Source organism: Erpetoichthys calabaricus, chromosome 5 (genome assembly GCF_900747795.2).
Source record: "Erpetoichthys calabaricus chromosome 5, fErpCal1.3, whole genome shotgun sequence".
Classification (NCBI taxonomy): domain Eukaryota; kingdom Metazoa; phylum Chordata; class Cladistia; order Polypteriformes; family Polypteridae; genus Erpetoichthys; species Erpetoichthys calabaricus.
In genome coordinates, this window is record NC_041398.2 from 73,197,953 (window position 1) to 73,207,856 (window position 9,904).

Below are 9,904 nucleotides of genomic sequence, written 5' to 3' on the forward strand. Positions count from 1 at the left end.
TGAACTGCAGACAAAATGAGATAGGAGCTGCCAGCTCACTGTGAAAGGATACAAAAGATAGACAGTCTAAATGTGCAGAGGCAATGGAGAACAAACAAGCAGCAAAACAAAAATGAATATGGTGTGCTAATATTTGATGAGCAAGCTGCTCAGGCTGTAAAAAATTATAGTGGACTAGTGTTGCAGACAGTGTTCTACACAGTCCATCCTGCTGTCTGCCATTTATGTACATAATCCATGAAATATTTCAGTGATGCTCAGAATTACAGTGCTTTATACTTCTAGCTTATTGAATAAATGTTATTTTTGGTTTTTAAGATTAAATACTGAAGAGCTGCTCATGTCACAGCATTCCTTTGGGTCTTTCTTACTCCTAGTAGGATGAAACAGTGCAAAATTGGAGAATGCGCAAAAATAAAGCAAAAAGACAACCATGTAAAGTGACAACATAAAATACTTCTTGTATTATTCTACATGTCCAGCTGAATGATGTGTTATTTTGCTTTTCACTAATAAGTGCTCAAGCAGTTTTCTGCCCTGCGGCTGCAAATCCCTGATTTTTTTTTTAATAAAAATGTATGCTAACATTTAAATTGAAAATACCTGTAAACAATATACGGTGTGTACCAAATTATTTATTTTTACATTCGCTCAAGCTGTATTAAGCTATCTGTGGCTTTTGGAGTAGGGTTGTAGGAATGTGTTTTCAGGGTGCTAAGCTGATGGGCCATTAGTGGGAATAAAATGATTCAGTCGCCACCTTGTGTAGCCCTGGCAATTATAGTATTAAAAAATGCATGGCAGTTCTAGTGCTAAATAGACACAATTTTACACCTCAATAATTAATTGCATTTAACATCTTGATTATATTTATATGCCTCGCAGTTAGGAGACCTGGGTTCGCTTCCCGGGTCCTCCCTGCGTGGAGTTTGCATGTTCTCCCCGTGTCTGCGTGGGTTTCCTCCGGGCACTCCGGTTTCCTCCCACAGTCCAAAGACATGCAGGTTAGGTGGATTGGCGATTCTAAATTGGCCCTAGTGTGTGCTTGGTGTGTGGGTGTGTTTGTGTGTGTCCTGCAGTGGGTTGGCACCCTGCCCAGGATTGGTTCCTGCCTTGTGCCCTGTGTTGGCTAGGATTGGCTCCAGCAGACCTCCGTGACCCTGTGTTCGGATTCAGCGGGTTGGAAAATGGATGGATGGATTATATTTATAATCATCTGTACAGTACTTTTTGACTAGTAAGATATTAAAAATATTTTGTAATTCATAGATATGCCTGTAATATTAAAATATAGAGTCTGTCACTGGTGGACATGGAATTGTTCTCCTCTTGAGCAGCCTGGGAAAGGCTAGGAAGAGGTGCACATACTCTTTGTTTATCTCGTAGAGCATTGAGAATTGGGGTGGATTAATGTTTGCTTAATTTAAACAGAATATAATTTTCTTTCATAGATACAGATTATTGTATAACTTTTTAACCCCCTGTAAGTTAACATTTGTTAGAGCCTTCTTAGGTATATCTGTAAAACAGTGTGTTAATTAAGTCAGGTTTGGAATGGGTACATTGCTAGCATGGACTTAAAGACCCATTTGCAGTATGTAAAAGGTATAGGCATACAGTTTTCTGACCATTTAGAAATGGTTCCTAAGTCTTGTACAGTAGCTGACTGAGGTGGGTAAGCTCTATTTCAGCTTTAACTAAGTCTTCTGGAGAAATCGGCTTGGTTTTAAAGTCAAGTTTGTACTTTTTCATTTGCTTTGGCCACTCTTCAGAGGAGATTTACCCTTGTCTGTTTTTTTTCTTTTTTCTCTGTGCTACCTTGTGAATCACCTCCATACACGATATCTGACAGTACCATATCCATCTTCACTAGCATCTGCAAAATGGTGCATTTGTGCCAGCCTCATGGTTCCAAACTGTCCAGGTTTGATGCACCTGTCCACATTGTTGTCTGCTAAAAGCTGTAAGTCATCCATACATTTTTTTCCATTTCTGAATGTGTTTGACTTCCACTTTTTCATCCCACCCTACTCTTATCAGAGAAGATATGTTTAATGGAACCTTGGATGGCAATGCAGTGTTTGAATGCATTAATGAAGCTTAACATGTCCATCAATAAACAGTTTAAGATTTCTCAGAGAGCTATCCCTTAGCATAGGTTTGTTATTGGCAATACACACAATCTTCCTAACATAGGTTTCATGTTGTACAGCATCAATAACAACACTTTGATTGTTAAAATTTTGCTAATGCATAGACATTTTAGCAGTGGTACCACACCTGTTGGTGTTTATGTATGTGGTCCTTTTAAAGAAGTGAACTATGTGGGCTAGGCATGTTATTGCTATGACAAATGAATTCAAGAGTATCTCTTGAACTGGAAAAAAATCTGATCTGGTTGTCTAAAGTATCTGTATATATTTGTCACGCACGTGCGCATGGGAGACAGCTAAAAGGCTCAAAAGGTGGTAATTCCTCGCCAAACCAGGGGATGGCAGAGTGCATTAATCCTTGCCCTTTTCTATTAACAGATAGATCACGGGAAATTCCACTTGGGTCCGATAACGTCACTTCCGGTTCCGGTATCAAGATGCCACTTTCCGGTTCTGGCTCCAAGGATGTCACTTTCGGTTCTGGCCATGTCACTTCTGACCCTGGGCCTGAGGACGTCACTTCCGGTTCCTGTCTGATGACATAATTTTCTGTCTGCTATATATATACGTGCTATGTTTTCATATACTGATTGTTCTTTGTTATGAAGTGATCTGTACCAATTTGAACCACATCTTTGCTATGATTTGGCAGCCAATTGCCTCCAAACCTCTTTCCTGTGTGGTGTGAATAATTTTACAAGTATAGACATTTGAGGATGGATCTCAGAATCTGAGTATGCATCGACGAGCTTAAGCATATCACTCTTAAAAGTAGTGTGACCTGTTTTGTACAAAAATGTAGGACCTGTGAGATAACTTTTGTCTTTTAGGTGACTTGTAATGAAACATGATCTGTAGAATTGTGGTTAGTGAATACATAATACCATTGTTTTGGGTAGGTGAATGTTCTATTCTTTAGCACTCTATTGTTGACATAGACATGGAATCACCTGGTTTCATTGTAGATGTAGCCTAACAATGCTTTGCTATCGGAATAGAACTCAGTCTGTCTAAGCTTATTGTCCATTTCAGATGAGATAAGCTCCGCCAACTCCATGGCCAAGACTGCAGCACAAAGTTCTAGTCTAGGTATTGTGTACTTAGAAAGTGATGCTAGTTTTGTTTTGCCCATAACAAACCCAATGTGACATTTTCCTTTAGGATAAACAAAAACAGCCATTGCTTTGACAGAGGCAGCACAGAATAAAGTTTTTGGTTTTTTTGCTTCTGTTGAAGGTACAGCATATGGGTGTATATACATGAAGACTGAACAACTAAAGTTGTTAAGGAGTGTCTGCACTATACCCAAAGATTATTCTTGTCAAAGGACAGAAGGAGGTATTCTCTGAGAAAACCTTTACCTTGAACAGTGACAGGAGCTGCAAACTTAATGGATTGTACAAGCTGTTTAATGCAGACAGGATACATCTGCAAGTTAAAGTTTTTTTTTATTTCTCTGTACTTACTTGAAAGCTAAAGTCAAATTTTAAGTCCCAAAAAAGCTGAAGGCTTAGCTTTCTTTGTAAAGACGGAAGAAATGATGGAGAAAAAAAATATGATTTGAGTACACTTTTATTGAAATGATGGGACATGTATTGAATTACATACTGTCAAAAAAAAATTGAAGAAACAGATAAAAGGGTTGGGGCACCACAGGTTACCCAGTATCTGTTCTTTGTAAAATGCAAAGAAATGCAAAAAAAAAAAAAGGGTTGAACTTTCAATAGTGATGACTTGGATTTTGTAGTCTATCAAAAATTTCTTTGTAGGAGGAGATCCTTTCTGTTCAGTAGTATTTTCCAAAATGACATTCGACTTCCTGTGACAATGAGAGTAGTTGAGATTGTAGAAGGAGGACGTTGACAGGTCTGCACAGAAACTGACATCTGGTTTTCCTCGATTCTGAGACAAGCGAAAAATGTGTTAAATGCAGTGTCACACCCAAATACTTCCCCATAACTAATTAATTTGGACTCAAAACCATGAAGCACTCCATATGCACACATGCTTGACAATACACATATTGAACCCTATAAATAGCTTGATAGTAGATCACACACAAAGAAAAATAACTGTTTATTCTTATATTTGCATACATTGACAGGTCGGCCATGTCTGTGAAAACATTGCGTGTGAGCTACAACCAAAATATGCCATGTCATGTGTTTGAATAGAGGTTGATTTAAGTAACAAATTACTGTTTACTAAATATTATTCCCTGTTTGAAGGAAGATCATACTCAATTGCCAGGGAAAGACAGTGTGATGGGTCAATTGACAAGTGAAGCTTTTTTACAGGCAATGTGACAAAATACATTGCTGATAATATTTTACATCACTGTGCATCTCAGGTCAGCTAAATGACCAAAAGACAAACCTGCTAAATGCAAAACTGTCAAACATGAGATGTGACCTAACAGCCCACTGTGAAAGGACATAAAGGATGGTCAAGGAGGCAGACACTGATAAGATAGTGTACGAAACAAAAACCCTTCCATAATAGATCTCCAACTTGATGGAACTAATACAAAGCTTTCAAGAAAAATCTGTCTTTAATTCTTTCAATCAAATATTCTGCTTAGGAACTTAATTATTCAAGCAATTGCTATACTGAAATACATTCAGTCTATCAAAAGACACAGTTGTACACCAAAATCATTTTCTAAAACATAAACTTCTAAAATTGAACATCAAAAAACAAATAGTAATTTATAACTTTTCACAAAAAGGCTCCAATCACATAATTCCATTAAACAATTCATTGATAAGATTAATTGATTTTATATTAGATCCAGGCCTTTAATGACCTCTTGGGCACAGCCATCATCAGTGTGTCTGTTTGCAGAGAGACTGTCAACCTTGTCGAGAGGTTTGCTTACCTTGGCAGTGTCATTCATGTCTCTGGTGACTCTTCCTATGAAGTCAGTAGACGGATTGGGAGAGCATGGGGGGTCATGAGGTCGCTGGAAAGGGGTGTGTGGCGCTCCCTATATCTATGCAAAAGGACGAAGGTCCAAGTCTTTAGAGTCCTGGGGCCTCATGTATAAAAGGTGCGTACGTACAAAAATGTTGTGTACAAACATTTCCATGCTCAAATTGTGATGTATAAAACCTAAACTTGGCGTAAAGCCATGCACATTTCCACGGTAGCTCATACCCTGGCGTACGCAAGTTCTCCACTTGGTTTTGCAGACTGGCGGCACACAGCGTCAAAGCAGTGCTTTTGTTCCTGTGTGGTTTCCCTTTCATTATTAGATCCACATCCCTGACGCGGCTTTATCATATACACTGAAACTAACTGCATATTGTTTATTAGTTTAATGCATCTGATTGTAATTAACCTGTAACAATATAATGGTCCAGGGAGTAGCCAAAGTATTCCAAATACCATAGCGGCTTTAGCGTTGTTACTCTCACTGCAACTTCTTTTTCTCCTTTCAGCTGCTCCCGTTAGGGGTTGCCACAGTGGATCATCTTTTTCCATATTACTCTCACTGCACCACACGGAGTATTTATATCACTATATCTGAGTGTGGAATCACAGATCTACAATAGCTGATCTTAAAGGGAATTATCGGTATACAGCATCAAGCACACGCTGCCTCAGCCATGCTGCCTATTTGAACTGGTCTCATACTGCAGACGCTTCAAAGCCTTTCCTGTACGGACCTCGTGGTTCAGAAACAGTTTCATCCCAATAACTATAAACGCACTCAATCAGTCCATCAAGTGCTCCTTGTAGAACTGTTTGTACTTATAAGTACAATTACCTCACTGTAAATTTGAGATACAGTTATAATATTGCACAACCTGAGCCACTTTATAAAGCGCGTATTTACATATGATGACAATATCATTTTTAAGATGAAATGCAGCAAAATATGTTTATTATATTATATAGATAAAACTTTAACTTCATTTAAATACAAATGAAGTTAAAGAAATACATATTCATTTAAATTTAAATACTGTTAATAATTAAACATGCAAGGACATGGTGTCGCAGCGCTAGCGAGGATCTGGTGCTCCGTTCACGAATTATTCCTGCCTCCTGCTGTATTCTTGCTAGGACTGGCACGACACTGGATGGATAGATGCATAGAATAATTAAACATGTACTACAAAGATATTTCAATGTTCCTTAAACGTTTTGAAGAATCGGCGTTCTAAGCTTACAGATGGCTTAACGTCTATTACAGAGCTGATTGTGTGGCGATTGGGTATTTGGAGAAAGAAAAGTAAGGGCAGGAATTGGGGGTTAGTACGTTTGAAAGAGAGAGTACTGCTACTATAAAGTATTTCATCGAAGGTCACACATAGCGCAGCAAGCATCTTGCGTGAGACATGAACAATCACTGCGCCACCGTGTTCTCATGTTTAATAACATGCTTTAACTCCTATCATCATGAAAATGATATCACGTATACATCTCAGTATTTTAATTATTCAGAGAGCTATAATATTACAAATGTAATGGATTCTGTGTCCTGTCGGAGGAAGAGAAAGCCCGGAAGCATGTAGTGATTCACACACATAGAGCACACAGAAGATCAAATACAAAACAAAGCATTTAACTTGCTACTTTAGTTACGATGGGATTTGAGAAACTAGTAAATTAAACGATTTTAAGATGAAGTTTATGATGTTCTACTTTAATGATAAAATAAACTACGTGATTAAAGTGGAAATTTCAAGATTAAAGTTGACATTTTGTGCTTTTTTCCCCACTGTGTGCCTTTTTTTTTTTCTCTGTACCCTAATAAGCTTTCATATGACACTCAGACGGTGGGCTATGACTCGCCTTTTTACACTGACTTTGATATGTGACAGCTTCTTTTTTATTTCGGGCACTGTGCGACTTTGTGAACTTGAACTTTCGAGTTTCTCCAATACACTATGTCACTTGATCAACTTCCTTTTGTTGTTTATACCACTGTTTAAACCAACAAATAATAAATTTTTCCTTGCATCCACTTGGTATTTGCTGAAATTCTTCTATTTTCCCTTGTGCTTTTGTCATTGCCTTTTCACAGAAGGCTCAGCTTAAGGGCTATTTATATTGATTTGCATATTCAAAGAGGCATAATTCTGGGAGGAGTTGGGGCGGGACAGCAGGCGCGTGCACGTGCGTTACTTTCCACGCTGAGCGGGATTTATGTAGCAGAAGAACCTGGAAGTTGGCGTTCACACAGATGTATGCATCTGGATTTTTTTGTGTGTACGAACATTTCCGCTTTTGTGCTTACGCCATGTTATAGTGTGAGTTCTACGCACAGCGTTATACATGAGGCCCCTGGTGCTTCCTGTCTTGCTATATGGTTGCGAGACATGGACGCTATCCAGTGACCTGAGATGAAGACTGCACTCCTATGGTACTGTGTTTCTTCGGAGAATCTTTGGGTACCGTTGGTTTGACTTTGTGTCGAATGAGCGGTTGCTCATGGAGTCCTGAATGAGGCTTATTACCTGCATTGTGAGGGAGCGTCAGCACTACAGCCATGTGGCGCGTTTCCCAGAGGGTGATCCGGCTCATAAGATCCTCATTGTTGAGGACCCGAGTGGCTGGACCTCCATCATACGCGAATACACTGGTGTTATAACTTCAGATATTAGTTTTTGTGAAGATGTTTGCATTCCAACTAAAAAGATTGTGAAATTTAGCAATGATAAGCTTTGGTTCACTCCAAAGCTCAGACGAGTGTGCATTCAGATCTGGCAATCATCAGGAATACAGGAAAGCCAAGTATAACTTGGAGAATGGTACGAAAAGATATTCTCAGATAAGCTGCACTAACAAATGTCTGCAAATGACAGCACATCAATCTGGAGAGGCCTTGAACAGGTCACTAACTACAAGAATAAACATCAGACAGTTCCCAGTATGGCTAATCAGTTAAATCAGTTTTACTGTCACTTTGAAAGACAATGGGATATAAATCTACCTGATGGTCTCACTGTTACTACACTACACTCCTTCTCAGATCCCCCCCACCCCGTCAACATTGCAAAAAACGTCTGCAGATCATTCAAAAAGCAAAAACTTTTTTAAAAAGCTGCAGGCCCAGACCTTATTTCCACTTGCACACACAAGCACTGTGCAGGCCAATTGCCTACAGTATTTGCAGACATTTTCAACCAATCTCTGTATCTGTGAATGTTCCTGCCTACCTGAAGACCTCCACCATCATTTCAGTAGCAAAAATATTTAAGGTCACAAGGCCTAAATGACTACAGAAACCAGTAGCTTTAACCTCTGTGGTAAGGAAGATCTTTGAATGCCTTATTCTGAATTACATCAAGAATGCCACAAAAGACTTCCTGGACCTATTCAGTTCACATACAAATCCAATCAGCCTCTGAATGATGCCATGCATTTAGGTCTGAGCTTTATTTACCAACACCTTGATAAGTCAATAGCATATGTGAGGATCTTATTTGTGGACTTTAGCTCTGCTTTCAATTCAGTCATCTCAGAGCTCCTAGATAAGAAACTCAACCAGTTCAACCTGCCTAGTTCAATCTGCCATTGGATCACACACTTTCTGTCTGATAGGAAACAGTATTTTCAGACCCAAACTGTGAACAAGCTCCAGAGAGAAAAGGAGAACCCGCAGGAAAAGCAGGGAGCTCCTCATAAAGAGTGTACAACAGTGAGCTCTTGTGTGTGGAGGGGACGCTCACTGCGTGGGCGGGGAGATAGTCCGCCCTTAGCTGGCCAAAGGGCAACACGGGCATTACCAGCCTGCTTCCAGTCCCGCAGGATGTTACAATCAGGGAGGTGGCTGTGTTATGAATGCCATCGGCCGGGCCATTTATGAAAAGAATGTCCAGGGAGAACCAGGGAGGTCACTAAAAGAAAACAAAAGTGCAATGTCTCCCCGTTGTTCTCCTGCTCTTGTTTTTCAGGGCGATGCCATGGTCCGGTCAGTGCAGACAGTTCCTCCCGAGAAAGGACTTCCCTAGCGGGGCAGGCGACTTTGCCCTATGATGCTCCGCTGGGAGAGGAGCAATGTGATAGATGGCCGGCAGCTCAATCCGGCCAGGACATCCCTGAACGAAAAGAATGGAGGAAGGCAGCCTTTTCAGGACACTGCCTCACCCGGGACACTAGGTGGCAGCTCCCCTGGACGGTAGCTGTACCCCAGATTCCCTCAGGGCATCCTGGGACATGAAGTCCATTTCCTCAGCCCTTTTGGGTGCCGTGGGTGCCGCCAGGGGGAGCTCATAAAGAACCTGGGGACTCTTACTTTTCTTATAACCTGGAAGTACTTCGGAGTCACGAGGATGGAAGCCAACAGTACTTCCGGGCTACTTGAAGGCGGATGAAGTGGCGTTTGACCCGGAAGAAGAGAAGGAACACTTCGGGGTCATGGACTATTTAAAGGACTGGTGAAGACCCAGCAGAGAGAGCCAGAGTTGGGTGGTAGAGTGACAGAGCTGCTGGAAGGAGAGGAGGATTATTGTTATTGATTGATTGTATTATTATTATTATTGAGTATTGGAGAATTGTGGCGAGTGTGGTGCTTTGTGCACTTTATTTGAAGAAAATATAAAAAATTATTTTAACCGTGTGTCCTGGACGTCTGTCTGGTTAGTTTCACGGGGCAACAGCGACCCCTAGCGTCCACAGCAGTTATTCTTACTATCAAGTCTGAGCTTCTATAGTTGTACTCAGTATCTATATATTCCTGCACATTACACTGCCTGGACATTTTAATCCTATCAGCTCATTATTTTTTTGTATTTCCCTTT